The sequence below is a fragment of the Eucyclogobius newberryi genome, unplaced genomic scaffold, assembly GCF_026437365.1.
Source record: "Eucyclogobius newberryi isolate DKJ021-1_F unplaced genomic scaffold, fEucNew1.0.hap1 SCAF_5, whole genome shotgun sequence".
Lineage (NCBI taxonomy): Eukaryota > Metazoa > Chordata > Actinopteri > Gobiiformes > Gobiidae > Eucyclogobius > Eucyclogobius newberryi.
The window spans coordinates 1,054,609-1,081,204 of record NW_027316167.1 but is presented as its reverse complement, the minus strand read 5'-3'; positions in this window follow the sequence as shown (position 1 = coordinate 1,081,204).

Genomic DNA, 26,596 nt, shown 5'->3' with positions numbered 1-26,596 from the left:
TCTGTCCTTAGACCCGCCTTCTGTCCTCAGACCCTCCTTCTGTCCTTAGACCCTCCTTCTGTCCTTAGACCCTCCTTCTGTCCTTAGCCCCTCCTTCTGTCCTCAGACCCTCCTTTTGTCCTTAGACCCTCCGTCTGTCCTTAGCCCCTCCTTCTGTCCTTAGACCCTCCCTCTGTCCTTAGCCCCTCCGTCTGTCCTTAGACCCTCCTTCTGTCCTTAGACCCTCCTTCTGTCCTTAGACCCTCCTTCTGTCATTAGCCCCTCCTTCTGTCCTTAGCCCTTCCTTCGGTCCTCAGCCCCTCCTTCTGTCATTAGACCCTCCTTCTGTCCTTAGACCCTCCTTCTGTCCTTAGACCCTCCTTCGGTCCTTAGACCCTCCTTCTTTCCTTAGAACCTCCCTCTGTCCTTAGCCTCTCCTTCGGTCCTTAACCCCTCCTTCTGTCCTTAGACCCTCCTTCTGTCCTTAGACCCTCCTTCTGTCCTTAGCCCCTCCTTCTGTCCTCAGACCCTCCTTCGGTCCTTAGCCCCTCCGTCTGTCCTTAGACCCTCCCTCTGTCCTTAGACCCTCCTTCTGTCCTTAGACCCTCCCTCTGTCCTTAGCCCCTCTTTCGGTCCTTAGCCCCTCCTTCTGTCTTTAGACCCTCCTTCTGTCCTTAGACCCTCCCTCTGTCCTTAGCCCCTCCTTCGGTCCTTAGACCCTCCTTCTGTCCTTAGACCCTCCTTCTGTCCTTAGACCCTCCTTCTGTCCTTAGAACGTCCCTATGTCCTTAGCCCCTCCTTCGGTCCTTAGCCCCTCCTTCGGTCCTTAGCCCCTCCTTCTGTCCTTAGACCCTCCCTCTGTCCTTAGACCCGCCTTCTGTCCTCAGACCCTCCTTTTGTCCTTAGACCCTCCGTCTGTCCTTAGCCCCTCCTTCTGTCCTTAGACCCTCCCTCTGTCCTTAGCCCCTCCTTCTGTCCTTAGACCCTCCTTCTCTCCTTAGCCCCTCCTTCTGTCCTCAGACCCTCCTTCGGTCCTCAGACCCTCCTTCTGTCCTTAGACCCTCCTTCTTTCATTAGCCCCTCCTTCTGTACTTAGCCCCCCCTTCTGTCCTTAGACCCTCCTTCTGTCCTCAGACCCTCTTTCTGTCCTCAGACCCTCCTTCTGTCCTTAGACCCTCCTTCTGTCCTTAGCCCCTCCCTCTGTCCTTAGCCCCTCCTTCTCTCCTTAGCTCCTCCCTCTGGCCTTAGCCCCTCCTTCTGTCCTTAGCCCCTCCTTCTGTCCTAAGACCCTCCTTCTATCCTTAGCCCCTCCCTCTGTCCTTAGCCCCTCCTTCTGTCCTTAGACCCTCCCTCTGTCCTTAGCCCCTCCCTCTGTCCTTTGCCCTGCCTTCTGTCCTTAGCCCCCCCTTCTGTCCTTGGACCCTCCCTCTGTCCTTAGCCCCTCCTTCTGTCCTTAGACCCTCCCTCTGTCCTTAGCCCCTCCTGCGTTCCTTAGACCCTCCTTCTGTCCTTAGACCCTCCCTCTGTCCTTAGCCCTTCCTTCGGTCCTTAACCCCTCCTTCTGTCCTTAGACCCTCCTTCTGTCCTTAGACCCTCCTTCTTTCATTAGCCCCTCCTTCTGTACTTAGCCCCCCCTTCTGTCCTTAGACCCTCCTTCTGTCCTCAGACCCTCTTTCTGTCCTCAGACCCTCCTTCTGTCCTTAGACCCTCCTTCTGTCCTTAGCCCCTCCCTCTGTCCTTAGCCCCTCCTTCTCTCCTTAGCTCCTCCCTCTGTCCTTAGCCCCTCCTTCTGTCCTTAGCCCCTCCTTCTGTCCTAAGACCCTCCTTCTATCCTTAGCCCCTCCCTCTGTCCTTAGCCCCTCCTTCTGTCCTTAGACCCTCCCTCTGTCCTTAGCCCCTCCCTCTGTCCTTTGCCCTTCCTTCTGTCCTTAGCCCCCCCTTCTGTCCTTGGACCCTCCCTCTGTCCTTAGCCCCTCCTTCTGTCCTTAGACCCTCCCTCTGTCCTTAGCCCCTCCTGCGTTCCTTAGCCCCCCCTTCTGTCCTTGGACCCTCCCTCTGTCCTTAGCCCCTCCTTCTGTCCTTAGACCCTCCCTCTGTCCTTAGACCCTCCTTCTGTCCTTAGACCCTGCTTCTGTCCTTAGACCCTCCTTCTGTCCTTAGACCCTCCCTCTGTCCTTAGACCCTCCTTCTGTCCTTAGACCCTTCTTCTGTCCTCAGACCCTCCTTCTGTCCTTAGACCCTCCTTCTGTCCTTAGCCCCTCCTTCTGTCCTCAGACCCTCCTTCGGTCCTTAGCCCCTCCGTCTGTCCTTAGACCCTCCTTCTGTCCTTAGACCCTCCTTCTGTCCTTAGACCCTCCCTCTGTCCTTAGCCCCTCCTTCGGTCCTTAGCCCCTTCTTCTGTCTTTAGACCCTCCTTCTGTCCTTAGACCCTCCGTCTGTCCTTAGACCCTCCTTCTGTCCTTAGACCCTCCTTCTTTCCTTAGACCCTCCTTCTGTCCTTAGCCCCTCCTTCTGTCCTCAGACCCTCCTTCGGTCCTTAGCCCCTCCGTCTGTCCTTAGACCCTCCTTCTGTCCTTAGACCCTCCTTCTGTCCTTAGACCCTCCTTCTGTCATTAGCCCCTCCTTCTGTCCTTAGCCCTTCCTTCGGTCCTCAGCCCCTCCTTCTGTCATTAGACCCTCCTTCTGTCCTTAGACCCTCCTTCTGTCCTTAGACCCTCCTTCGGTCCTTAGACCCTCCTTCTTTCCTTAGAACCTCCCTCTGTCCTTAGCCCCTCCTTCTGTCCTCAGACCCTCCTTCGGTCCTTAGCCCCTCCGTCTGTCCTAAGACCCTCCTTCTGTCCTTAGACGCTCCTTCTGTCCTTAGACCCTCCTTCTGTCCTTAGACCCTCCTTCTCTCCTTAGCCCCTCCTTCTGTCCTCAGACCCTCCTTCGGTCCTTAGCCCCTCCGTCTGTCCTAAGACCCTCCTTCTGTCCTCAGACCCTCCTTCTGTCCTTAGACCCTCCTTCTTTCATTAGCCCCTCCTTCTGTACTTAGCCCCCCCTTCTGTCCTTAGACCCTCTTTCTGTCCTCAGACCCTCTTTCTGTCCTCAGACCCTCCTTCTGTCCTTGGACCCTCCTTCTGTCCTTAGCCCCTCCCTCTGTCCTTAGCCCCTCCTTCTGTCCTTAGCTCCTCCCTCTGTCCTTAGCCCCTCCTTCTGTCCTTAGCCCCTCCTTCTGTCCTAAGACCCTCCTTCTATCCTTAGCCCCTCCCTCTGTCCTTAGCCCCTCCTTCTGTCCTTAGACCCTCCCTCTGTCCTTAGCCCCTCCTTCTGTCCTTAGACCCTCCCTCTGTCCTTAGCCCCTCCTGCGTTCCTTAGACCCTCCTTCTGTCCTTAGACCCTCCCTCTGTCCTTAGCCCTTCCTTCGGTCCTTAACCCCTCCTTCTGTCCTTAGACCCTCCTTCTGTCCTTAGACCCTGCTTCTGTCCTTAGACCCTCCTTCTGTCCTTAGACCCTCCCTCTGTCCTTAGACCCTCCTTCTGTCCTTAGACCCTTCTTCTGTCCTCAGACCCTCCTTCTGTCCTTAGACCCTCCTTCTGTCCTTAGCCCCTCCTTCTGTCCTCAGACCCTCCTTCGGTCCTTAGCCCCTCCGTCTGTCCTTAGACCCTCCTTCTGTCCTTAGACCCTCCTTCTGTCCTTAGACCCTCCCTCTGTCCTTAGCCCCTCCTTCGGTCCTTAGCCCCTTCTTCTGTCTTTAGACCCTCCTTCTGTCCTTAGACCCTCCGTCTGTCCTTAGACCCTCCTTCTGTCCTTAGACCCTCCTTCTTTCCTTAGACCCTCCTTCTGTCCTTAGCCCCTCCTTCTGTCCTCAGACCCTCCTTCGGTCCTTAGCCCCTCCGTCTGTCCTTAGACCCTCCTTCTGTCCTTAGACCCTCCTTCTGTCCTTAGACCCTCCTTCTGTCATTAGCCCCTCCTTCTGTCCTTAGCCCTTCCTTCGGTCCTCAGCCCCTCCTTCTGTCATTAGACCCTCCTTCTGTCCTTAGACCCTCCTTCTGTCCTTAGACCCTCCTTCGGTCCTTAGACCCTCCTTCTTTCCTTAGAACCTCCCTCTGTCCTTAGCCCCTCCTTCTGTCCTCAGACCCTCCTTCGGTCCTTAGCCCCTCCGTCTGTCCTAAGACCCTCCTTCTGTCCTTAGACCCTCCTTCTGTCCTTAGACCCTCCTTCTGTCCTTAGACCCTCCTTCTCTCCTTAGCCCCTCCTTCTGTCCTCAGACCCTCCTTCGGTCCTTAGCCCCTCCGTCTGTCCTAAGACCCTCCTTCTGTCCTCAGACCCTCCTTCTGTCCTTAGACCCTCCTTCTTTCATTAGCCCCTCCTTCTGTACTTAGCCCCCCCTTCTGTCCTTAGACCCTCTTTCTGTCCTCAGACCCTCTTTCTGTCCTCAGACCCTCCTTCTGTCCTTGGACCCTCCTTCTGTCCTTAGCCCCTCCCTCTGTCCTTAGCCGCTCCTTCTGTCCTTAGCTCCTCCCTCTGTCCTTAGCCCCTCCTTCTGTCCTTAGCCCCTCCTTCTGTCCTAAGACCCTCCTTCTATCCTTAGCCCCTCCCTCTGTCCTTAGCCCCTCCTTCTGTCCTTAGACCCTCCCTCTGTCCTTTGCCCTTCCTTCTGTCCTTAGCCCCTCCTTCTGTCCTTAGACCCTCCCTCTGTCCTTAGACTCTCCATCTGTCCTCAGACCCTCCTTCTGTCCTCATACCCTCCTTCTGTCCTTACACCCTCCTTCTATCCTTGGACCCTCCCTCTGTCCTTAGCCCCTCCTTCTGTCCTTAGACCCTCCCTCTGTCCTTAGCCCCTCCTGCGTTCCTTAGACCCTCCTTCTGTCCTTAGACCCTCCCTCTGTCCTTAGCCCTTCCTTCGGTCCTTAACCCCTCCTTCTGTCCTTAGACCCTCCTTCTGTCCTTAGACCCTGCTTCTGTCCTTAGACCCTCCTTCTGTCCTTAGACCCTCCCTCTGTCCTTAGACCCTCCTTCTGTCCTTAGACCCTTCTTCTGTCCTCAGACCCTCCTTCTGTCCTTAGACCCTCCTTCTGTCCTTAGACCCTTCTTCTGTCTTTAGACCCTCCTTCTGTCCTTAGACCCTCCATCTGTCCTTAGACCCTCCTTCTGTCCTTAGACCCTCCTTCTTTCCTTAGACCCTCCTTCTGTCCTTAGCCCCTCCTTCTGTACTCAGACCCTCCTTCGGTCCTTAGCCCCTCCGTCTGTCCTTAGACCCTCCTTCTGTCCTTAGACCCTCCTTCTGTCCTTAGACCCTCCTTCTGTCATTAGCCCCTCCTTCTGTCCTTAGCCCTTCCTTCGGTCCTCAGCCCCTCCTTCTGTCATTAGACCCTCCTTCTGTCCTTAGACCCTCCTTCTGTCCTTAGACCCTCCTTCGGTCCTTAGACCCTCCTTCTTTCCTTAGAACCTCCCTCTGTCCTTAGCCTCTCCTTCGGTCCTTAACCCCTCCTTCTGTCCTTAGACCCTCCTTCTGTCCTTAGACCCTCCTTCTGTCCTTAGCCCCTCCTTCTGTCCTCAGACCCTCCTTCGGTCCTTAGCCCCTCCGTCTGTCCTTAGACCCTCCCTCTGTCCTTAGACCCTCCTTCTGTCCTTAGACCCTCCCTCTGTCCTTAGCCCCTCTTTCGGTCCTTAGCCCCTCCTTCTGTCTTTAGACCCTCCTTCTGTCCTTAGACCCTCCCTCTGTCCTTAGCCCCTCCTTCGGTCCTTAGACCCTCCTTCTGTCCTTAGACCCTCCTTCTGTCCTTAGACCCTCCTTCTGTCCTTAGAACGTCCCTATGTCCTTAGCCCCTCCTTCGGTCCTTAGCCCCTCCTTCTGTCCTTAGACCCTCCCTCTGTCCTTAGACCCGCCTTCTGTCCTCAGACCCTCCTTCTGTCCTTAGACCCTCCTTCTGTCCTTAGACCCTCCTTCTGTCCTTAGCCCCTCCTTCTGTCCTCAGACCCTCCTTTTGTCCTTAGACCCTCCGTCTGTCCTTAGCCCCTCCTTCTGTCCTTAGACCCTCCCTCTGTCCTTAGCCCCTCCTTCTGTCCTTAGACCCTCCTTCTCTCCTTAGCCCCTCCTTCTGTCCTCAGACCCTCCTTCGGTCCTTAGCCCCTCCGTCTGTCCTAAGACCCTCCTTCTGTCCTCAGACCCTCCTTCTGTCCTTAGACTCTCCTTCTTTCATTAGCCCCTCCTTCTGTACTTAGCCCCCCCTTCTGTCCTTAGACCCTCCTTCTGTCCTCAGACCCTCTTTCTGTCCTCAGACCCTCCTTCTGTCCTTAGACCCTCCTTCTGTCCTTAGCCCCTCCCTCTGTCCTTAGCCCCTCCTTCTCTCCTTAGCTCCTCCCTCTGGCCTTAGCCCCTCCTTCTGTCCTTAGCCCCTCCTTCTGTCCTAAGACCCTCCTTCTATCCTTAGCCCCTCCCTCTGTCCTTAGCCCCTCCTTCTGTCCTTAGACCCTCCCTCTGTCCTTAGCCCCTCCCTCTGTCCTTTGCCCTTCCTTCTGTCCTTAGCCCCCCCTTCTGTCCTTGGACCCTCCCTCTGTCCTTAGCCCCTCCTTCTGTCCTTAGACCCTCCCTCTGTCCTTAGCCCCTCCTGCGTTCCTTAGACCCTCCTTCTGTCCTTAGACCCTCCCTCTGTCCTTAGCCCTTCCTTCGGTCCTTAACCCCTCCTTCTGTCCTTAGACCCTCCTTCTGTCCTTAGACCCTCCTTCTTTCATTAGCCCCTCCTTCTGTACTTAGCCCCCCCTTCTGTCCTCAGACCCTCCTTCGGTCCTTAGCCCCTCCGTCTGTCCTTAGACCCTCCTTCTGTCCTTAGACCCTCCTTCTGTCCTTAGACCCTCCCTCTGTCCTTAGCCCCTCCTTCGGTCCTTAGCCCCTTCTTCTGTCTTTAGACCCTCCTTCTGTCCTTAGACCCTCCGTCTGTCCTTAGACCCTCCTTCTGTCCTTAGACCCTCCTTCTTTCCTTAGACCCTCCTTCTGTCCTTAGCCCCTCCTTCTGTCCTCAGACCCTCCTTCGGTCCTTAGCCCCTCCGTCTGTCCTTAGACCCTCCTTCTGTCCTTAGACCCTCCTTCTGTCCTTAGACCCTCCTTCTGTCATTAGCCCCTCCTTCTGTCCTTAGCCCTTCCTTCGGTCCTCAGCCCCTCCTTCTGTCATTAGACCCTCCTTCTGTCCTTAGACCCTCCTTCTGTCCTTAGACCCTCCTTCGGTCCTTAGACCCTCCTTCTTTCCTTAGAACCTCCCTCTGTCCTTAGCCCCTCCTTCTGTCCTCAGACCCTCCTTCGGTCCTTAGCCCCTCCGTCTGTCCTAAGACCCTCCTTCTGTCCTTAGACCCTCCTTCTGTCCTTAGACCCTCCTTCTGTCCTTAGACCCTCCTTCTCTCCTTAGCCCCTCCTTCTGTCCTCAGACCCTCCTTCGGTCCTTAGCCCCTCCGTCTGTCCTAAGACCCTCCTTCTGTCCTCAGACCCTCCTTCTGTCCTTAGACCCTCCTTCTTTCATTAGCCCCTCCTTCTGTACTTAGCCCCCCCTTCTGTCCTTAGACCCTCTTTCTGTCCTCAGACCCTCTTTCTGTCCTCAGACCCTCCTTCTGTCCTTGGACCCTCCTTCTGTCCTTAGCCCCTCCCTCTGTCCTTAGCCCCTCCTTCTGTCCTTAGCTCCTCCCTCTGTCCTTAGCCCCTCCTTCTGTCCTTAGCCCCTCCTTCTGTCCTAAGACCCTCCTTCTATCCTTAGCCCCTCCCTCTGTCCTTAGCCCCTCCTTCTGTCCTTAGACCCTCCCTCTGTCCTTTGCCCTTCCTTCTGTCCTTAGCCCCTCCTTCTGTCCTTAGACCCTCCCTCTGTCCTTAGACTCTCCATCTGTCCTCAGACCCTCCTTCTGTCCTCATACCCTCCTTCTGTCCTTACACCCTCCTTCTATCCTTGGACCCTCCCTCTGTCCTTAGCCCCTCCTTCTGTCCTTAGACCCTCCCTCTGTCCTTAGCCCCTCCTGCGTTCCTTAGACCCTCCTTCTGTCCTTAGACCCTCCCTCTGTCCTTAGCCCTTCCTTCGGTCCTTAACCCCTCCTTCTGTCCTTAGACCCTCCTTCTGTCCTTAGACCCTGCTTCTGTCCTTAGACCCTCCTTCTGTCCTTAGACCCTCCCTCTGTCCTTAGACCCTCCTTCTGTCCTTAGACCCTTCTTCTGTCCTCAGACCCTCCTTCTGTCCTTAGACCCTCCTTCTGTCCTTAGCCCCTCCGTCTGTCCTTAGACCCTCCTTCTGTCCTTAGACCCTCCTTCTGTCCTTAGACCCTCCCTCTGTCCTTAGCCCCTCCTTCGGTCCTTAGCCCCTTCTTCTGTCTTTAGACCCTCCTTCTGTCCTTAGACCCTCCGTCTGTCCTTAGACCCTCCTTCTGTCCTTAGACCCTCCTTCTTTCCTTAGACCCTCCTTCTGTCCTTAGCCCCTCCTTCTGTACTCAGACCCTCCTTCGGTCCTTGGCCCCTCCGTCTGTCCTTAGACCCTCCTTCTGTCCTTAGACCCTCCTTCTGTCCTTAGACCCTCCTTCTGTCATTAGCCCCTCCTTCTGTCCTTAGCCCTTCCTTCGGTCCTCAGCCCCTCCTTCTGTCATTAGACCCTCCTTCTGTCCTTAGACCCTCCCTCTGTCCTTAGCCCCTCTTTCGGTCCTTAGCCCCTCCTTCTGTCTTTAGACCCTCCTTCTGTCCTTAGACCCTCCCTCTGTCCTTAGCCCCTCCTTCGGTCCTTAGACCCTCCTTCTGTCCTTAGACCCTCCTTCTGTCCTTAGACCCTCCTTCTGTCCTTAGAACGTCCCTATGTCCTTAGCCCCTCCTTCGGTCCTTAGCCCCTCCTTCTGTCCTTAGACCCTCCCTCTGTCCTTAGACCCTCCTTCTGTCCTCAGACCCTCCTTCTGTCCTTAGACCCTCCTTCTGTCCTTAGACCCTCCTTCTGTCCTTAGCCCCTCCTTCTGTCCTCAGACCCTCCTTTTGTCCTTAGACCCTCCGTCTGTCCTTAGCCCCTCCTTCTGTCCTTAGCCCTTCCTTCTGTCCTTAGACCCTCCTTCTGTCCTTAGACCCTCCCTCTGTCCTTAGACCCTCCTTCTTTCCTTAGCCCCTCCTTCTGTCCTTAGAACCTCCTTCTGTCCTTAGCCCCTCCTTCTGTCCTTAGACCCTCCTTCTGTCCTTAGACCCTCCTTCTGTCCTTAGACCCTCCCTCTGTCCTTAGCCCCTCCTTCCGTCCTTAGACCCTCCTTCTGTCCTTAGCCCCTCATTCTGTCCTCAGACCCTCCTTCGGTCCTCAGCCCCTCCGTCTGTCCTTAGACCCTCCCTCTGTCCTTAGACCCTCCTTCTGTCCTCAGACCCCCCTTCTGTCCTTAGACCCTCCTTCTGTCCTTAGACCCTCCCTCTGTCCTTAGCCCCTCCTTCGGTCCTTAGCCCCTCCTTCTTTCCTTAGACCCTCCTTCTGTTCTTAGACCCTCCTTCTGTCCTTAGCCCCTCCTTCTGTCCTTAGACCCTCCTTCTGTCCTTAGACCCTCCTTCTGTCCTTAAACCCTCCTTCGGTCCTTAGCCCCTCCGTCTGTCCTTAGACCCTCCCTTTGTCCTTAGCCCCTCCTTCCGTCCTTAGACCCTCCCTCTGTCCTTAGCCCCTCCTTCTGTCCTTAGACCCTCCATCTTTCCTTAGCCCCTCCTTCTGTCCTTAGACCCTCCTTCTGTCCTCAGACCCTCCTTCTGTCCTTAGACCCTCCCTCTGTCCTTAGCCCCTCCTTCGGTCCTTAGCCCCTCCTTCTGTCCTTAGACCCTCCCTCTGTCCTTAGACCCTCCCTCTGTCCTTAGCCCCTCCTTCGGTCCTTAGCCCCTCCTTCTGTCCTTAGACCCTCCTTCTGTCCTTAGACCCTCCTTCTGTCCTTAGACCCTCCTTCGGTCCTTAGCCCCTCCGTCTGTCCTTAGACCCTCCCTCTGTCCTTAGCCCCTCCTTCCGTCCTTAGATCCTCCTTCTGTCCTTAGACCCTCCTTCTGTCCTTAGCCCCTCCTTCTGTCCTCAGACCCTCCTTCGGTCCTTAGCCCCTCCGTCTGTCCTTAGACCCTCCCGCTGTCCTAAGACCCTCCTTCTGTCCTCAGACCCTCCTTCTGTCCTTAGACCCTCCCGCTGTCCTAAGACCCTCCCTCTGTCCTTAGACCCTCCTTCTGTCCTAACACCCTCCCTCTGTCCTTAGCCCCTCCTTCTGTCCTTAGACCCTCCTTCTCTCCTTAGCCCCTCCTTCTGTCCTCAGACCCTCCTTCTGTCCTCAGACCCTCCCTCTGTCCTTAGCCCCTCCTTCTGTCCTTAGACCCTCCCTCTGTCCTTTGCCCTTCCTTCTGTCCTTAGCCCCTCCTTCTGTCCTTAGACCCTCCCTCTGTCCTTAGACTCTCCATCTGTCCTCAGACCCTCCTTCTGTCCTCATACCCTCCTTCTGTCCTTACACCCTCCTTCTATCCTTGGACCCTCCCTCTGTCCTTAGCCCCTCCTTCTGTCCTTAGACCCTCCCTCTGTCCTTAGCCCCTCCTGCGTTCCTTAGACCCTCCTTCTGTCCTTAGACCCTCCCTCTGTCCTTAGCCCTTCCTTCGGTCCTTAACCCCTCCTTCTGTCCTTAGACCCTCCTTCTGTCCTTAGACCCTGCTTCTGTCCTTAGACCCTCCTTCTGTCCTTAGACCCTCCCTCTGTCCTTAGACCCTCCTTCTGTCCTTAGACCCTTCTTCTGTCCTCAGACCCTCCTTCTGTCCTTAGACCCTCCTTCTGTCCTTAGCCCCTCCGTCTGTCCTTAGACCCTCCTTCTGTCCTTAGACCCTCCTTCTGTCCTTAGACCCTCCCTCTGTCCTTAGCCCCTCCTTCGGTCCTTAGCCCCTTCTTCTGTCTTTAGACCCTCCTTCTGTCCTTAGACCCTCCGTCTGTCCTTAGACCCTCCTTCTTTCATTAGCCCCTCCTTCTGTACTTAGCCCCCCCTTCTGTCCTTAGACCCTCTTTCTGTCCTCAGACCCTCTTTCTGTCCTCAGACCCTCCTTCTGTCCTTGGACCCTCCTTCTGTCCTTAGCCCCTCCCTCTGTCCTTAGCCGCTCCTTCTGTCCTTAGCTCCTCCCTCTGTCCTTAGCCCCTCCTTCTGTCCTTAGCCCCTCCTTCTGTCCTAAGACCCTCCTTCTATCCTTAGCCCCTCCCTCTGTCCTTAGCCCCTCCTTCTGTCCTTAGACCCTCCCTCTGTCCTTTGCCCTTCCTTCTGTCCTTAGCCCCTCCTTCTGTCCTTAGACCCTCCCTCTGTCCTTAGACTCTCCATCTGTCCTCAGACCCTCCTTCTGTCCTCATACCCTCCTTCTGTCCTTACACCCTCCTTCTATCCTTGGACCCTCCCTCTGTCCTTAGCCCCTCCTTCTGTCCTTAGACCCTCCCTCTGTCCTTAGCCCCTCCTGCTTCCTTAGACCCTCCTTCTGTCCTTAGACCCTCCCTCTGTCCTTAGCCCTTCCTTCGGTCCTTAACCCCTCCTTCTGTCCTTAGACCCTCCTTCTGTCCTTAGACCCTGCTTCTGTCCTTAGACCCTCCTTCTGTCCTTAGACCCTCCCTCTGTCCTTAGACCCTCCTTCTGTCCTTAGACCCTTCTTCTGTCCTCAGACCCTCCTTCTGTCCTTAGACCCTCCTTCTGTCCTTAGACCCTTCTTCTGTCTTTAGACCCTCCTTCTGTCCTTAGACCCTCCATCTGTCCTTAGACCCTCCTTCTGTCCTTAGACCCTCCTTCTTTCCTTAGACCCTCCTTCTGTCCTTAGCCCCTCCTTCTGTACTCAGACCCTCCTTCGGTCCTTAGCCCCTCCGTCTGTCCTTAGACCCTCCTTCTGTCCTTAGACCCTCCTTCTGTCCTTAGACCCTCCTTCTGTCATTAGCCCCTCCTTCTGTCCTTAGCCCTTCCTTCGGTCCTCAGCCCCTCCTTCTGTCATTAGACCCTCCTTCTGTCCTTAGACCCTCCTTCTGTCCTTAGACCCTCCTTCGGTCCTTAGACCCTCCTTCTTTCCTTAGAACCTCCCTCTGTCCTTAGCCTCTCCTTCGGTCCTTAACCCCTCCTTCTGTCCTTAGACCCTCCTTCTGTCCTTAGACCCTCCTTCTGTCCTTAGCCCCTCCTTCTGTCCTCAGACCCTCCTTCGGTCCTTAGCCCCTCCGTCTGTCCTTAGACCCTCCCTCTGTCCTTAGACCCTCCTTCTGTCCTTAGACCCTCCCTCTGTCCTTAGCCCCTCTTTCGGTCCTTAGCCCCTCCTTCTGTCTTTAGACCCTCCTTCTGTCCTTAGACCCTCCCTCTGTCCTTAGCCCCTCCTTCGGTCCTTAGACCCTCCTTCTGTCCTTAGACCCTCCTTCTGTCCTTAGACCCTCCTTCTGTCCTTAGAACGTCCCTATGTCCTTAGCCCCTCCTTCGGTCCTTAGCCCCTCCTTCTGTCCTTAGACCCTCCCTCTGTCCTTAGACCCGCCTTCTGTCCTCAGACCCTCCTTCTGTCCTTAGACCCTCCTTCTGTCCTTAGACCCTCCTTCTGTCCTTAGCCCCTCCTTCTGTCCTCAGACCCTCCTTTTGTCCTTAGACCCTCCGTCTGTCCTTAGCCCCTCCTTCTGTCCTTAGACCCTCCCTCTGTCCTTAGCCCCTCCTTCTGTCCTTAGACCCTCCTTCTCTCCTTAGCCCCTCCTTCTGTCCTCAGACCCTCCTTCGGTCCTTAGCCCCTCCGTCTGTCCTAAGACCCTCCTTCTGTCCTCAGACCCTCCTTCTGTCCTTAGACCCTCCTTCTTTCATTAGCCCCTCCTTCTGTACTTAGCCCCCCCTTCTGTCCTTAGACCCTCCTTCTGTCCTCAGACCCTCTTTCTGTCCTCAGACCCTCCTTCTGTCCTTAGACCCTCCTTCTGTCCTTAGCCCCTCCCTCTGTCCTTAGCCCCTCCTTCTCTCCTTAGCTCCTCCCTCTGGCCTTAGCCCCTCCTTCTGTCCTTAGCCCCTCCTTCTGTCCTAAGACCCTCCTTCTATCCTTAGCCCCTCCCTCTGTCCTTAGCCCCTCCTTCTGTCCTTAGACCCTCCCTCTGTCCTTAGCCCCTCCCTCTGTCCTTTGCCCTTCCTTCTGTCCTTAGCCCCCCCTTCTGTCCTTGGACCCTCCCTCTGTCCTTAGCCCCTCCTTCTGTCCTTAGACCCTCCCTCTGTCCTTAGCCCCTCCTGCGTTCCTTAGACCCTCCTTCTGTCCTTAGACCCTCCCTCTGTCCTTAGCCCTTCCTTCGGTCCTTAACCCCTCCTTCTGTCCTTAGACCCTCCTTCTGTCCTTAGACCCTCCTTCTTTCATTAGCCCCTCCTTCTGTACTTAGCCCCCCCTTCTGTCCTCAGACCCTCCTTCGGTCCTTAGCCCCTCCGTCTGTCCTTAGACCCTCCTTCTGTCCTTAGACCCTCCTTCTGTCCTTAGACCCTCCCTCTGTCCTTAGCCCCTCCTTCGGTCCTTAGCCCCTTCTTCTGTCTTTAGACCCTCCTTCTGTCCTTAGACCCTCCGTCTGTCCTTAGACCCTCCTTCTGTCCTTAGACCCTCCTTCTTTCCTTAGACCCTCCTTCTGTCCTTAGCCCCTCCTTCTGTCCTCAGACCCTCCTTCGGTCCTTAGCCCCTCCGTCTGTCCTTAGACCCTCCTTCTGTCCTTAGACCCTCCTTCTGTCCTTAGACCCTCCTTCTGTCATTAGCCCCTCCTTCTGTCCTTAGCCCTTCCTTCGGTCCTCAGCCCCTCCTTCTGTCATTAGACCCTCCTTCTGTCCTTAGACCCTCCTTCTGTCCTTAGACCCTCCTTCTGTCCTTAGACCCTCCCTCTGTCCTTAGCCCCTCCTGCGTTCCTTAGACCCTCCTTCTGTCCTTAGACCCTCCCTCTGTCCTTAGCCCTTCCTTCGGTCCTTAACCCCTCCTTCTGTCCTTAGACCCTCCTTCTGTCCTTAGACCCTGCTTCTGTCCTTAGACCCTCCTTCTGTCCTTAGACCCTCCCTCTGTCCTTAGACCCTCCTTCTGTCCTTAGACCCTTCTTCTGTCCTCAGACCCTCCTTCTGTCCTTAGACCCTCCTTCTGTCCTTAGCCCCTCCGTCTGTCCTTAGACCCTCCTTCTGTCCTTAGACCCTCCTTCTGTCCTTAGACCCTCCCTCTGTCCTTAGCCCCTCCTTCGGTCCTTAGCCCCTTCTTCTGTCTTTAGACCCTCCTTCTGTCCTTAGACCCTCCGTCTGTCCTTAGACCCTCCTTCTTTCATTAGCCCCTCCTTCTGTACTTAGCCCCCCCTTCTGTCCTTAGACCCTCTTTCTGTCCTCAGACCCTCTTTCTGTCCTCAGACCCTCCTTCTGTCCTTGGACCCTCCTTCTGTCCTTAGCCCCTCCCTCTGTCCTTAGCCGCTCCTTCTGTCCTTAGCTCCTCCCTCTGTCCTTAGCCCCTCCTTCTGTCCTTAGCCCCTCCTTCTGTCCTAAGACCCTCCTTCTATCCTTAGCCCCTCCCTCTGTCCTTAGCCCCTCCTTCTGTCCTTAGACCCTCCCTCTGTCCTTTGCCCTTCCTTCTGTCCTTAGCCCCTCCTTCTGTCCTTAGACCCTCCCTCTGTCCTTAGACTCTCCATCTGTCCTCAGACCCTCCTTCTGTCCTCATACCCTCCTTCTGTCCTTACACCCTCCTTCTATCCTTGGACCCTCCCTCTGTCCTTAGCCCCTCCTTCTGTCCTTAGACCCTCCCTCTGTCCTTAGCCCCTCCTGCGTTCCTTAGACCCTCCTTCTGTCCTTAGACCCTCCCTCTGTCCTTAGCCCTTCCTTCGGTCCTTAACCCCTCCTTCTGTCCTTAGACCCTCCTTCTGTCCTTAGACCCTGCTTCTGTCCTTAGACCCTCCTTCTGTCCTTAGACCCTCCCTCTGTCCTTAGACCCTCCTTCTGTCCTTAGACCCTTCTTCTGTCCTCAGACCCTCCTTCTGTCCTTAGACCCTCCTTCTGTCCTTAGACCCTTCTTCTGTCTTTAGACCCTCCTTCTGTCCTTAGACCCTCCATCTGTCCTTAGACCCTCCTTCTGTCCTTAGACCCTCCTTCTTTCCTTAGACCCTCCTTCTGTCCTTAGCCCCTCCTTCTGTACTCAGACCCTCCTTCGGTCCTTAGCCCCTCCGTCTGTCCTTAGACCCTCCTTCTGTCCTTAGACCCTCCTTCTGTCCTTAGACCCTCCTTCTGTCATTAGCCCCTCCTTCTGTCCTTAGCCCTTCCTTCGGTCCTCAGCCCCTCCTTCTGTCATTAGACCCTCCTTCTGTCCTTAGACCCTCCTTCTGTCCTTAGACCCTCCTTCGGTCCTTAGACCCTCCTTCTTTCCTTAGAACCTCCCTCTGTCCTTAGCCTCTCCTTCGGTCCTTAACCCCTCCTTCTGTCCTTAGACCCTCCTTCTGTCCTTAGACCCTCCTTCTGTCCTTAGCCCCTCCTTCTGTCCTCAGACCCTCCTTCGGTCCTTAGCCCCTCCGTCTGTCCTTAGACCCTCCCTCTGTCCTTAGACCCTCCTTCTGTCCTTAGACCCTCCCTCTGTCCTTAGCCCCTCTTTCGGTCCTTAGCCCCTCCTTCTGTCTTTAGACCCTCCTTCTGTCCTTAGACCCTCCCTCTGTCCTTAGCCCCTCCTTCGGTCCTTAGACCCTCCTTCTGTCCTTAGACCCTCCTTCTGTCCTTAGACCCTCCTTCTGTCCTTAGAACGTCCCTATGTCCTTAGCCCCTCCTTCGGTCCTTAGCCCCTCCTTCTGTCCTTAGACCCTCCCTCTGTCCTTAGACCCGCCTTCTGTCCTCAGACCCTCCTTCTGTCCTTAGACCCTCCTTCTGTCCTTAGACCCTCCTTCTGTCCTTAGCCCCTCCTTCTGTCCTCAGACCCTCCTTTTGTCCTTAGACCCTCCGTCTGTCCTTAGCCCCTCCTTCTGTCCTTAGACCCTCCCTCTGTCCTTAGCCCCTCCTTCTGTCCTTAGACCCTCCTTCTCTCCTTAGCCCCTCCTTCTGTCCTCAGACCCTCCTTCGGTCCTTAGCCCCTCCGTCTGTCCTAAGACCCTCCTTCTGTCCTCAGACCCTCCTTCTGTCCTTAGACCCTCCTTCTTTCATTAGCCCCTCCTTCTGTACTTAGCCCCCCCTTCTGTCCTTAGACCCTCCTTCTGTCCTCAGACCCTCTTTCTGTCCTCAGACCCTCCTTCTGTCCTTAGACCCTCCTTCTGTCCTTAGCCCCTCCCTCTGTCCTTAGCCCCTCCTTCTCTCCTTAGCTCCTCCCTCTGGCCTTAGCCCCTCCTTCTGTCCTTAGCCCCTCCTTCTGTCCTAAGACCCTCCTTCTATCCTTAGCCCCTCCCTCTGTCCTTAGCCCCTCCTTCTGTCCTTAGACCCTCCCTCTGTCCTTAGCCCCTCCCTCTGTCCTTTGCCCTTCCTTCTGTCCTTAGCCCCCCCTTCTGTCCTTGGACCCTCCCTCTGTCCTTAGCCCCTCCTTCTGTCCTTAGACCCTCCCTCTGTCCTTAGCCCCTCCTGCGTTCCTTAGACCCTCCTTCTGTCCTTAGACCCTCCCTCTGTCCTTAGCCCTTCCTTCGGTCCTTAACCCCTCCTTCTGTCCTTAGACCCTCCTTCTGTCCTTAGACCCTCCTTCTTTCATTAGCCCCTCCTTCTGTACTTAGCCCCCCCTTCTGTCCTCAGACCCTCCTTCGGTCCTTAGCCCCTCCGTCTGTCCTTAGACCCTCCTTCTGTCCTTAGACCCTCCTTCTGTCCTTAGACCCTCCCTCTGTCCTTAGCCCCTCCTTCGGTCCTTAGCCCCTTCTTCTGTCTTTAGACCCTCCTTCTGTCCTTAGACCCTCCGTCTGTCCTTAGACCCTCCTTCTGTCCTTAGACCCTCCTTCTTTCCTTAGCCCTTCCTTCGGTCCTCAGCCCCTCCTTCTGTCATTAGACCCTCCTTCTGTCCTTAGACCCTCCTTCTGTCCTTAGACCCTCCTTCTTTCCTTAGAACCTCCCTCTGTCCTTAGCCCCTCCTTCTGTCCTCAGACCCTCCTTCGGTCCTTAGCCCCTCCGTCTGTCCTAAGACCCTCCTTCTGTCCTTAGACCCTCCTTCTGTCCTTAGACCCTCCTTCTGTCCTTAGACCCTCCTTCTCTCCTTAGCCCCTCCTTCTGTCCTCAGACCCTCCTTCGGTCCTTAGCCCCTCCGTCTGTCCTAAGACCCTCCTTCTGTCCTCAGACCCTCCTTCTGTCCTTAGACCCTCCTTCTTTCATTAGCCCCTCCTTCTGTACTTAGCCCCCCCTTCTGTCCTTAGACCCTCTTTCTGTCCTCAGACCCTCTTTCTGTCCTCAGACCCTCCTTCTGTCCTTAGCCCCTCCCTCTGTCCTTAGCCCCTCCTTCTGTCCTTAGCTCCTCCCTCTGTCCTTAGCCCCTCCTTCTGTCCTTAGCCCCTCCTTCTGTCCTAAGACCCTCCTTCTATCCTTAGCCCCTCCCTCTGTCCTTAGCCCCTCCTTCTGTCCTTAGACCCTCCCTCTGTCCTTTGCCCTTCCTTCTGTCCTTAGCCCCTCCTTCTGTCCTTAGACCCTCCCTCTGTCCTTAGACTCTCCATCTGTCCTCAGACCCTCCTTCTGTCCTCATACCCTCCTTCTGTCCTTACACCCTCCTTCTATCCTTGGACCCTCCCTCTGTCCTTAGCCCCTCCTTCTGTCCTTAGACCCTCCCTCTGTCCTTAGCCCCTCCTGCGTTCCTTAGACCCTCCTTCTGTCCTTAGACCCTCCCTCTGTCCTTAGCCCTTCCTTCGGTCCTTAACCCCTCCTTCTGTCCTTAGACCCTCCTTCTGTCCTTAGACCCTGCTTCTGTCCTTAGACCCTCCTTCTGTCCTTAGACCCTCCCTCTGTCCTTAGACCCTCCTTCTGTCCTTAGACCCTTCTTCTGTCCTCAGACCCTCCTTCTGTCCTTAGACCCTCCTTCTGTCCTTAGCCCCTCCGTCTGTCCTTAGACCCTCCTTCTGTCCTTAGACCCTCCTTCTGTCCTTAGACCCTCCCTCTGTCCTTAGCCCCTCCTTCGGTCCTTAGCCCCTTCTTCTGTCTTTAGACCCTCCTTCTGTCCTTAGACCCTCCGTCTGTCCTTAGACCCTCCTTCTGTCCTTAGACCCTCCTTCTTTCCTTAGACCCTCCTTCTGTCCTTAGCCCCTCCTTCTGTACTCAGACCCTCCTTCGGTCCTTGGCCCCTCCGTCTGTCCTTAGACCCTCCTTCTGTCCTTAGACCCTCCTTCTGTCCTTAGACCCTCCTTCTGTCATTAGCCCCTCCTTCTGTCCTTAGCCCTTCCTTCGGTCCTCAGCCCCTCCTTCTGTCATTAGACCCTCCTTCTGTCCTTAGACCCTCCCTCTGTCCTTAGCCCCTCTTTCGGTCCTTAGCCCCTCCTTCTGTCTTTAGACCCTCCTTCTGTCCTTAGACCCTCCCTCTGTCCTTAGCCCCTCCTTCGGTCCTTAGACCCTCCTTCTGTCCTTAGACCCTCCTTCTGTCCTTAGACCCTCCTTCTGTCCTTAGAACGTCCCTATGTCCTTAGCCCCTCCTTCGGTCCTTAGCCCCTCCTTCTGTCCTTAGACCCTCCCTCTGTCCTTAGACCCTCCTTCTGTCCTCAGACCCTCCTTCTGTCCTTAGACCCTCCTTCTGTCCTTAGACCCTCCTTCTGTCCTTAGCCCCTCCTTCTGTCCTCAGACCCTCCTTTTGTCCTTAGACCCTCCGTCTGTCCTTAGCCCCTCCTTCTGTCCTTAGCCCTTCCTTCTGTCCTTAGACCCTCCTTCTGTCCTTAGACCCTCCCTCTGTCCTTAGACCCTCCTTCTTTCCTTAGCCCCTCCTTCTGTCCTTAGAACCTCCTTCTGTCCTTAGCCCCTCCTTCTGTCCTTAGACCCTCCTTCGGTCCTTGGCCCCTCCGTCTGTCCTTAGACCCTCCTTCTGTCCTTAAACCCTCCTTCGGTCCTTAGCCCCTCCGTCTGTCCTTAGACCCTCCCTTTGTCCTTAGCCCCTCCTTCCGTCCTTAGACCCTCCCTCTGTCCTTAGCCCCTCCTTCTGTCCTTAGACCCTCCATCTTTCCTTAGCCCCTCCTTCTGTCCTTAGACCCTCCTTCTGTCCTCAGACCCTCCTTCTGTCCTTAGACCCTCCCTCTGTCCTTAGCCCCTCCTTCGGTCCTTAGCCCCTCCTTCTGTCCTTAGACCCTCCCTCTGTCCTTAGACCCTCCCTCTGTCCTTAGCCCCTCCTTCGGTCCTTAGCCCCTCCTTCTGTCCTTAGACCCTCCTTCTGTCCTTAGACCCTCCTTCTGTCCTTAGACCCTCCTTCGGTCCTTAGCCCCTCCGTCTGTCCTTAGACCCTCCCTCTGTCCTTAGCCCCTCCTTCCGTCCTTAGATCCTCCTTCTGTCCTTAGACCCTCCTTCTGTCCTTAGCCCCTCCTTCTGTCCTCAGACCCTCCTTCGGTCCTTAGCCCCTCCGTCTGTCCTTAGACCCTCCCGCTGTCCTAAGACCCTCCTTCTGTCCTCAGACCCTCCTTCTGTCCTTAGACCCTCCCGCTGTCCTAAGACCCTCCCTCTGTCCTTAGACCCTCCTTCTGTCCTAACACCCTCCCTCTGTCCTTAGCCCCTCCTTCTGTCCTTAGACCCTCCTTCTCTCCTTAGCCCCTCCTTCTGTCCTCAGACCCTCCTTCTGTCCTCAGACCCTCCCTCTGTCCTTAGCCCCTCCTTCTGTCCTTAGACCCTCCCTCTGTCCTTTGCCCTTCCTTCTGTCCTTAGCCCCTCCTTCTGTCCTTAGACCCTCCCTCTGTCCTTAGACTCTCCATCTGTCCTCAGACCCTCCTTCTGTCCTCATACCCTCCTTCTGTCCTTACACCCTCCTTCTATCCTTGGACCCTCCCTCTGTCCTTAGCCCCTCCTTCTGTCCTTAGACCCTCCCTCTGTCCTTAGCCCCTCCTGCGTTCCTTAGACCCTCCTTCTGTCCTTAGACCCTCCCTCTGTCCTTAGCCCTTCCTTCGGTCCTTAACCCCTCCTTCTGTCCTTAGACCCTCCTTCTGTCCTTAGACCCTGCTTCTGTCCTTAGACCCTCCTTCTGTCCTTAGACCCTCCCTCTGTCCTTAGACCCTCCTTCTGTCCTTAGACCCTTCTTCTGTCCTCAGACCCTCCTTCTGTCCTTAGACCCTCCTTCTGTCCTTAGCCCCTCCGTCTGTCCTTAGACCCTCCTTCTGTCCTTAGACCCTCCTTCTGTCCTTAGACCCTCCCTCTGTCCTTAGCCCCTCCTTCGGTCCTTAGCCCCTTCTTCTGTCTTTAGACCCTCCTTCTGTCCTTAGACCCTCCGTCTGTCCTTAGACCCTCCTTCTGTCCTTAGACCCTCCTTCTTTCCTTAGACCCTCCTTCTGTCCTTAGCCCCTCCTTCTGTACTCAGACCCTCCTTCGGTCCTTGGCCCCTCCGTCTGTCCTTAGACCCTCCTTCTGTCCTTAGACCCTCCTTCTGTCCTTAGACCCTCCTTCTGTCATTAGCCCCTCCTTCTGTCCTTAGCCCTTCCTTCGGTCCTCAGCCCCTCCTTCTGTCATTAGACCCTCCTTCTGTCCTTAGACCCTCCCTCTGTCCTTAGCCCCTCTTTCGGTCCTTAGCCCCTCCTTCTGTCTTTAGACCCTCCTTCTGTCCTTAGACCCTCCCTCTGTCCTTAGCCCCTCCTTCGGTCCTTAGACCCTCCTTCTGTCCTTAGACCCTCCTTCTGTCCTTAGACCCTCCTTCTGTCCTTAGAACGTCCCTATGTCCTTAGCCCCTCCTTCGGTCCTTAGCCCCTCCTTCTGTCCTTAGACCCTCCCTCTGTCCTTAGACCCTCCTTCTGTCCTCAGACCCTCCTTCTGTCCTTAGACCCTCCTTCTGTCCTTAGACCCTCCTTCTGTCCTTAGCCCCTCCTTCTGTCCTCAGACCCTCCTTTTGTCCTTAGACCCTCCGTCTGTCCTTAGCCCCTCCTTCTGTCCTTAGCCCTTCCTTCTGTCCTTAGACCCTCCTTCTGTCCTTAGACCCTCCCTCTGTCCTTAGACCCTCCTTCTGTCCTTAGCCCCTCCTTCTGTCCTTAGAACCTCCTTCTGTCCTTAGCCCCTCCTTCTGTCCTTAGACCCTCCTTCTGTCCTTAGACCCTCCTTCTGTCCTTAGACCCTCCCTCTGTCCTTAGCCCCTCCTTCCGTCCTTAGACCCTCCTTCTGTCCTTAGCCCCTCATTCTGTCCTCAGACCCTCCTTCGGTCCTCAGCCCCTCCGTCTGTCCTTAGACCCTCCCTCTGTCCTTAGACCCTCCTTCTGTCCTCAGACCCCCCTTCTGTCCTTAGACCTTCCTTCTGTCCTTAGACCCTCCCTCTGTCCTTAGCCCCTCCTTCGGTCCTTAGCCCCTCCTTCTTTCCTTAGACCCTCCTTCTGTTCTTAGACCCTCCTTCTGTCCTTAGCCCCTCCTTCTGTCCTTAGACCCTCCTTCTGTCCTTAGACCCTCCTTCTGTCCTTAAACCCTCCTTCGGTCCTTAGCCCCTCCGTCTGTCCTTAGACCCTCCCTTTGTCCTTAGCCCCTCCTTCCGTCCTTAGACCCTCCCTCTGTCCTTAGCCCCTCCTTCTGTCCTTAGACCCTCCATCTTTCCTTAGCCCCTCCTTCTGTCCTTAGACCCTCCTTCTGTCCTCAGACCCTCCTTCTGTCCTTAGACCCTCCCTCTGTCCTTAGCCCCTCCTTCGGTCCTTAGCCCCTCCTTCTGTCCTTAGACCCTCCCTCTGTCCTTAGACCCTCCCTCTGTCCTTAGCCCCTCCTTCGGTCCTTAGCCCCTCCTTCTGTCCTTAGACCCTCCTTCTGTCCTTAGACCCTCCTTCTGTCCTTAGACCCTCCTTCGGTCCTTAGCCCCTCCGTCTGTCCTTAGACCCTCCCTCTGTCCTTAGCCCCTCCTTCCGTCCTTAGATCCTCCTTCTGTCCTTAGACCCTCCTTCTGTCCTTAGCCCCTCCTTCTGTCCTCAGACCCTCCTTCGGTCCTTAGCCCCTCCGTCTGTCCTTAGACCCTCCCGCTGTCCTAAGACCCTCCTTCTGTCCTCAGACCCTCCTTCTGTCCTTAGACCCTCCCGCTGTCCTAAGACCCTCCCTCTGTCCTTAGACCCTCCTTCTGTCCTAACACCCTCCCTCTGTCCTTAGCCCCTCCTTCTGTCCTTAGACCCTCCTTCTCTCCTTAGCCCCTCCTTCTGTCCTCAGACCCTCCTTCTGTCCTCAGACCCTCCTTCTGTCCTTAGACCCTCCTTCTGTCCTTAGACCCTCCTTCTGTCCTTAGACCCTCCCTCTGTCCTTAGCCCCTCCTTCCGTCCTTAGACCCTCCCTCTGTCCTTAGACCCTCCTTCTGTCCTTAGACCCTCCTTCTGTCCTCAGACCCTCCTTCTGTCCTTAGACCCTCCTTCTTTCCTTAGACCCTCCTTCTGTCCTCAGACCCTCTTTCTGTCCTCAGACCCTCCTTCTGTCCTTAGACCCTCCTTCTGTCCTTAGCCCCTCCCTCTGTCCTTAGCCCCTCCTTCTGTCCTTAGCTCCTCCCTCTGTCCTTAGCCCCTCCTTCTGTCCTTAGACCCTCCTTCTGTCCTTAGCCCCTCCTTCTGTCCTTAGCCCCTCCTTCTGTCCTTAGACCCTCCCTCTGTCCTTAGACCCTCCTTCTGTCCTTAGCCCCTCCTTCTGTACTCAGACCCTCCTTCGGTCCTTGGCCCCTCCGTCTGTCCTTAGACCCTCCTTCTGTCCTTAGACCCTCCTTCTGTCCTTAGACCCTCCTTCTGTCATTAGCCCCTCCTTCTGTCCTTAGCCCTTCCTTCGGTCCTCAGCCCCTCCTTCTGTCATTAGACCCTCCTTCTGTCCTTAGACCCTCCCTCTGTCCTTAGCCCCTCTTTCGGTCCTTAGCCCCTCCTTCTGTCTTTAGACCCTCCTTCTGTCCTTAGACCCTCCCTCTGTCCTTAGCCCCTCCTTCGGTCCTTAGACCCTCCTTCTGTCCTTAGACCCTCCTTCTGTCCTTAGACCCTCCTTCTGTCCTTAGAACGTCCCTATGTCCTTAGCCCCTCCTTCGGTCCTTAGCCCCTCCTTCTGTCCTTAGACCCTCCCTCTGTCCTTAGACCCTCCTTCTGTCCTCAGACCCTCCTTCTGTCCTTAGACCCTCCTTCTGTCCTTAGACCCTCCTTCTGTCCTTAGCCCCTCCTTCTGTCCTCAGACCCTCCTTTTGTCCTTAGACCCTCCGTCTGTCCTTAGCCCCTCCTTCTGTCCTTAGCCCTTCCTTCTGTCCTTAGACCCTCCTTCTGTCCTTAGACCCTCCCTCTGTCCTTAGACCCTCCTTCTGTCCTTAGCCCCTCCTTCTGTCCTTAGAACCTCCTTCTGTCCTTAGCCCCTCCTTCTGTCCTTAGACCCTCCTTCTGTCCTTAGACCCTCCTTCTGTCCTTAGACCCTCCCTCTGTCCTTAGCCCCTCCTTCCGTCCTTAGACCCTCCTTCTGTCCTTAGCCCCTCATTCTGTCCTCAGACCCTCCTTCGGTCCTCAGCCCCTCCGTCTGTCCTTAGACCCTCCCTCTGTCCTTAGACCCTCCTTCTGTCCTCAGACCCCCCTTCTGTCCTTAGACCCTCCTTCTGTCCTTAGACCCTCCCTCTGTCCTTAGCCCCTCCTTCGGTCCTTAGCCCCTCCTTCTTTCCTTAGACCCTCCTTCTGTTCTTAGACCCTCCTTCTGTCCTTAGCCCCTCCTTCTGTCCTTAGACCCTCCTTCTGTCCTTAGACCCTCCTTCTGTCCTTAAACCCTCCTTCGGTCCTTAGCCCCTCCGTCTGTCCTTAGACCCTCCCTTTGTCCTTAGCCCCTCCTTCCGTCCTTAGACCCTCCCTCTGTCCTTAGCCCCTCCTTCTGTCCTTAGACCCTCCATCTTTCCTTAGCCCCTCCTTCTGTCCTTAGACCCTCCTTCTGTCCTCAGACCCTCCTTCTGTCCTTAGACCCTCCCTCTGTCCTTAGCCCCTCCTTCGGTCCTTAGCCCCTCCTTCTGTCCTTAGACCCTCCCTCTGTCCTTAGACCCTCCCTCTGTCCTTAGCCCCTCCTTCGGTCCTTAGCCCCTCCTTCTGTCCTTAGACCCTCCTTCTGTCCTTAGACCCTCCTTCTGTCCTTAGACCCTCCTTCGGTCCTTAGCCCCTCCGTCTGTCCTTAGACCCTCCCTCTGTCCTTAGCCCCTCCTTCCGTCCTTAGATCCTCCTTCTGTCCTTAGACCCTCCTTCTGTCCTTAGCCCCTCCTTCTGTCCTCAGACCCTCCTTCGGTCCTTAGCCCCTCCGTCTGTCCTTAGACCCTCCCGCTGTCCTAAGACCCTCCTTCTGTCCTCAGACCCTCCTTCTGTCCTTAGACCCTCCCGCTGTCCTAAGACCCTCCCTCTGTCCTTAGACCCTCCTTCTGTCCTAACACCCTCCCTCTGTCCTTAGCCCCTCCTTCTGTCCTTAGACCCTCCTTCTCTCCTTAGCCCCTCCTTCTGTCCTCAGACCCTCCTTCTGTCCTCAGACCCTCCTTCTGTCCTTAGACCCTCCTTCTGTCCTTAGACCCTCCTTCTGTCCTTAGACCCTCCCTCTGTCCTTAGCCCCTCCTTCCGTCCTTAGACCCTCCCTCTGTCCTTAGACCCTCCTTCTGTCCTTAGACCCTCCTTCTGTCCTCAGACCCTCCTTCTGTCCTTAGACCCTCCTTCTTTCCTTAGACCCTCCTTCTGTCCTCAGACCCTCTTTCTGTCCTCAGACCCTCCTTCTGTCCTTAGACCCTCCTTCTGTCCTTAGCCCCTCCCTCTGTCCTTAGCCCCTCCTTCTGTCCTTAGCTCCTCCCTCTGTCCTTAGCCCCTCCTTCTGTCCTTAGACCCTCCTTCTGTCCTTAGCCCCTCCTTCTGTCCTTAGCCCCTCCTTCTGTCCTTAGACCCTCCCTCTGTCCTTAGACCCTCCTTCTGTCCTTAGCCCCTCCTTCTGTCCTTAGCCCCTCCTTCTGTCCTTAGAACCTCCTTCTGTCCTTAGCCCCTCCTTCTGTCCTTAGAACCTCCTTCTGTCCTTAGCCCCTCCTTCCGTCCTTAGACCCTCCCTCAATCCTTAGCCCCTCCTTCTGTCCTTTGACCCTCCTTCTGTCCTTAGCCCCTCCTTCTGTCCTCAAACAATCCTTCGGTCCTCAGCCCCTCCGTCTGTCCTTAGACCCTCCTTCTGTCCTCAGACCCTCCTTTTGTCATTAGCCCCTCCTTCTGTCCTCAGACCCTCCTTCTGTCCTTAGCCCCTCCTTCTGTCCTCAGACCCTCCTTCTGTCCTTAGACCCTCCCTCTGTCCTTAGCCCCTCCTTCGGTCCTTAGCCCCTCCTTCTTTCCTTAGACCCTCCTTCTGTTCTTAGACCCTCCTTCTGTCCTTAGCCCCTCCTTCTGTCCTTAGCCCCTCCTTCCGTCGTTAGACCCTCCCTCTGTCCTTAGCCCCTCCTTCTGTCCTTAGACCCTCCTTCTGTCCTTAGCCCCTCCTTCTGTCCTCAGACCCTCCTTCGGTCCTTAGCCCCTCCTTCTTTCCTTAGCCCCTCCTTCTGTCCTTAGACCCTCCTTCTGTCCTCAGACCCTCCTTCTGTCCTTAGACCCTCCCTCTGTCCTTAGCCCCTCCTTCGGTCCTTAGCCCCTCCTTCTGTCCTTAGACCCTCCCTCTGAACTTAGACCCTCCCTCTGTCCTTAGCCCCTCCTTCGGTCCTTAGCCCCTCCTTCTGTCCTTAGACCCTCCTTCTGTCCTTAGACCCTCCTTCTGTCCTTAGACCCTCCTTCGGTCCTTAGCCCCTCCGTCTGTCCTTAGACCCTCCCTCTGTCCTTAGCCCCTCCTTCCGTCCTTAGATCCTCCTTCTGTCCTTAGACCCTCCTTCTGTCCTTAGCCCCTCCTTCTGTCCTCAGACCCTCCTTCGGTCCTTAGCCCCTCCGTCTGTCCTTAGACCCTCCCGCTGTCCTAAGACCCTCCTTCTGTCCTCAGACCCTCCTTCTGTCCTTAGACCCTCCCGCTGTCCTAAGACCCTCCCTCTGTCCTTAGACCCTCCTTCTGTCCTAACACCCTCCCTCTGTCCTTAGCCCCTCCTTCTGTCCTTAGACCCTCCTTCTCTCCTTAGCCCCTCCTTCTGTCCTCAGACCCTCCTTCTGTCCTCAGACCCTCCTTCTGTCCTTAGACCCTCCTTCTGTCCTTAGACCCTCCTTCTGTCCTTAGACCCTCCCTCTGTCCTTAGCCCCTCCTTCCGTCCTTAGACCCTCCCTCTGTCCTTAGACCCTCCTTCTGTCCTTAGACCCTCCTTCTGTCCTCAGACCCTCCTTCTGTCCTTAGACCCTCCTTCTTTCCTTAGACCCTCCTTCTGTCCTCAGACCCTCTTTCTGTCCTCAGACCCTCCTTCTGTCCTTAGACCCTCCTTCTGTCCTTAGCCCCTCCCTCTGTCCTTAGCCCCTCCTTCTGTCCTTAGACCCTCCTTCTGTCCTTAGCCCCTCCTTCTGTCCTTAGCCCCTCCTTCTGTCCTTAGACCCTCCCTCTGTCCTTAGACCCTCCTTCTGTCCTTAGCCCCTCCTTCTGTCCTTAGCCCCTCCTTCTGTCCTTAGAACCTCCTTCTGTCCTTAGCCCCTCCTTCTGTCCTTAGAACCTCCTTCTGTCCTTAGCCCCT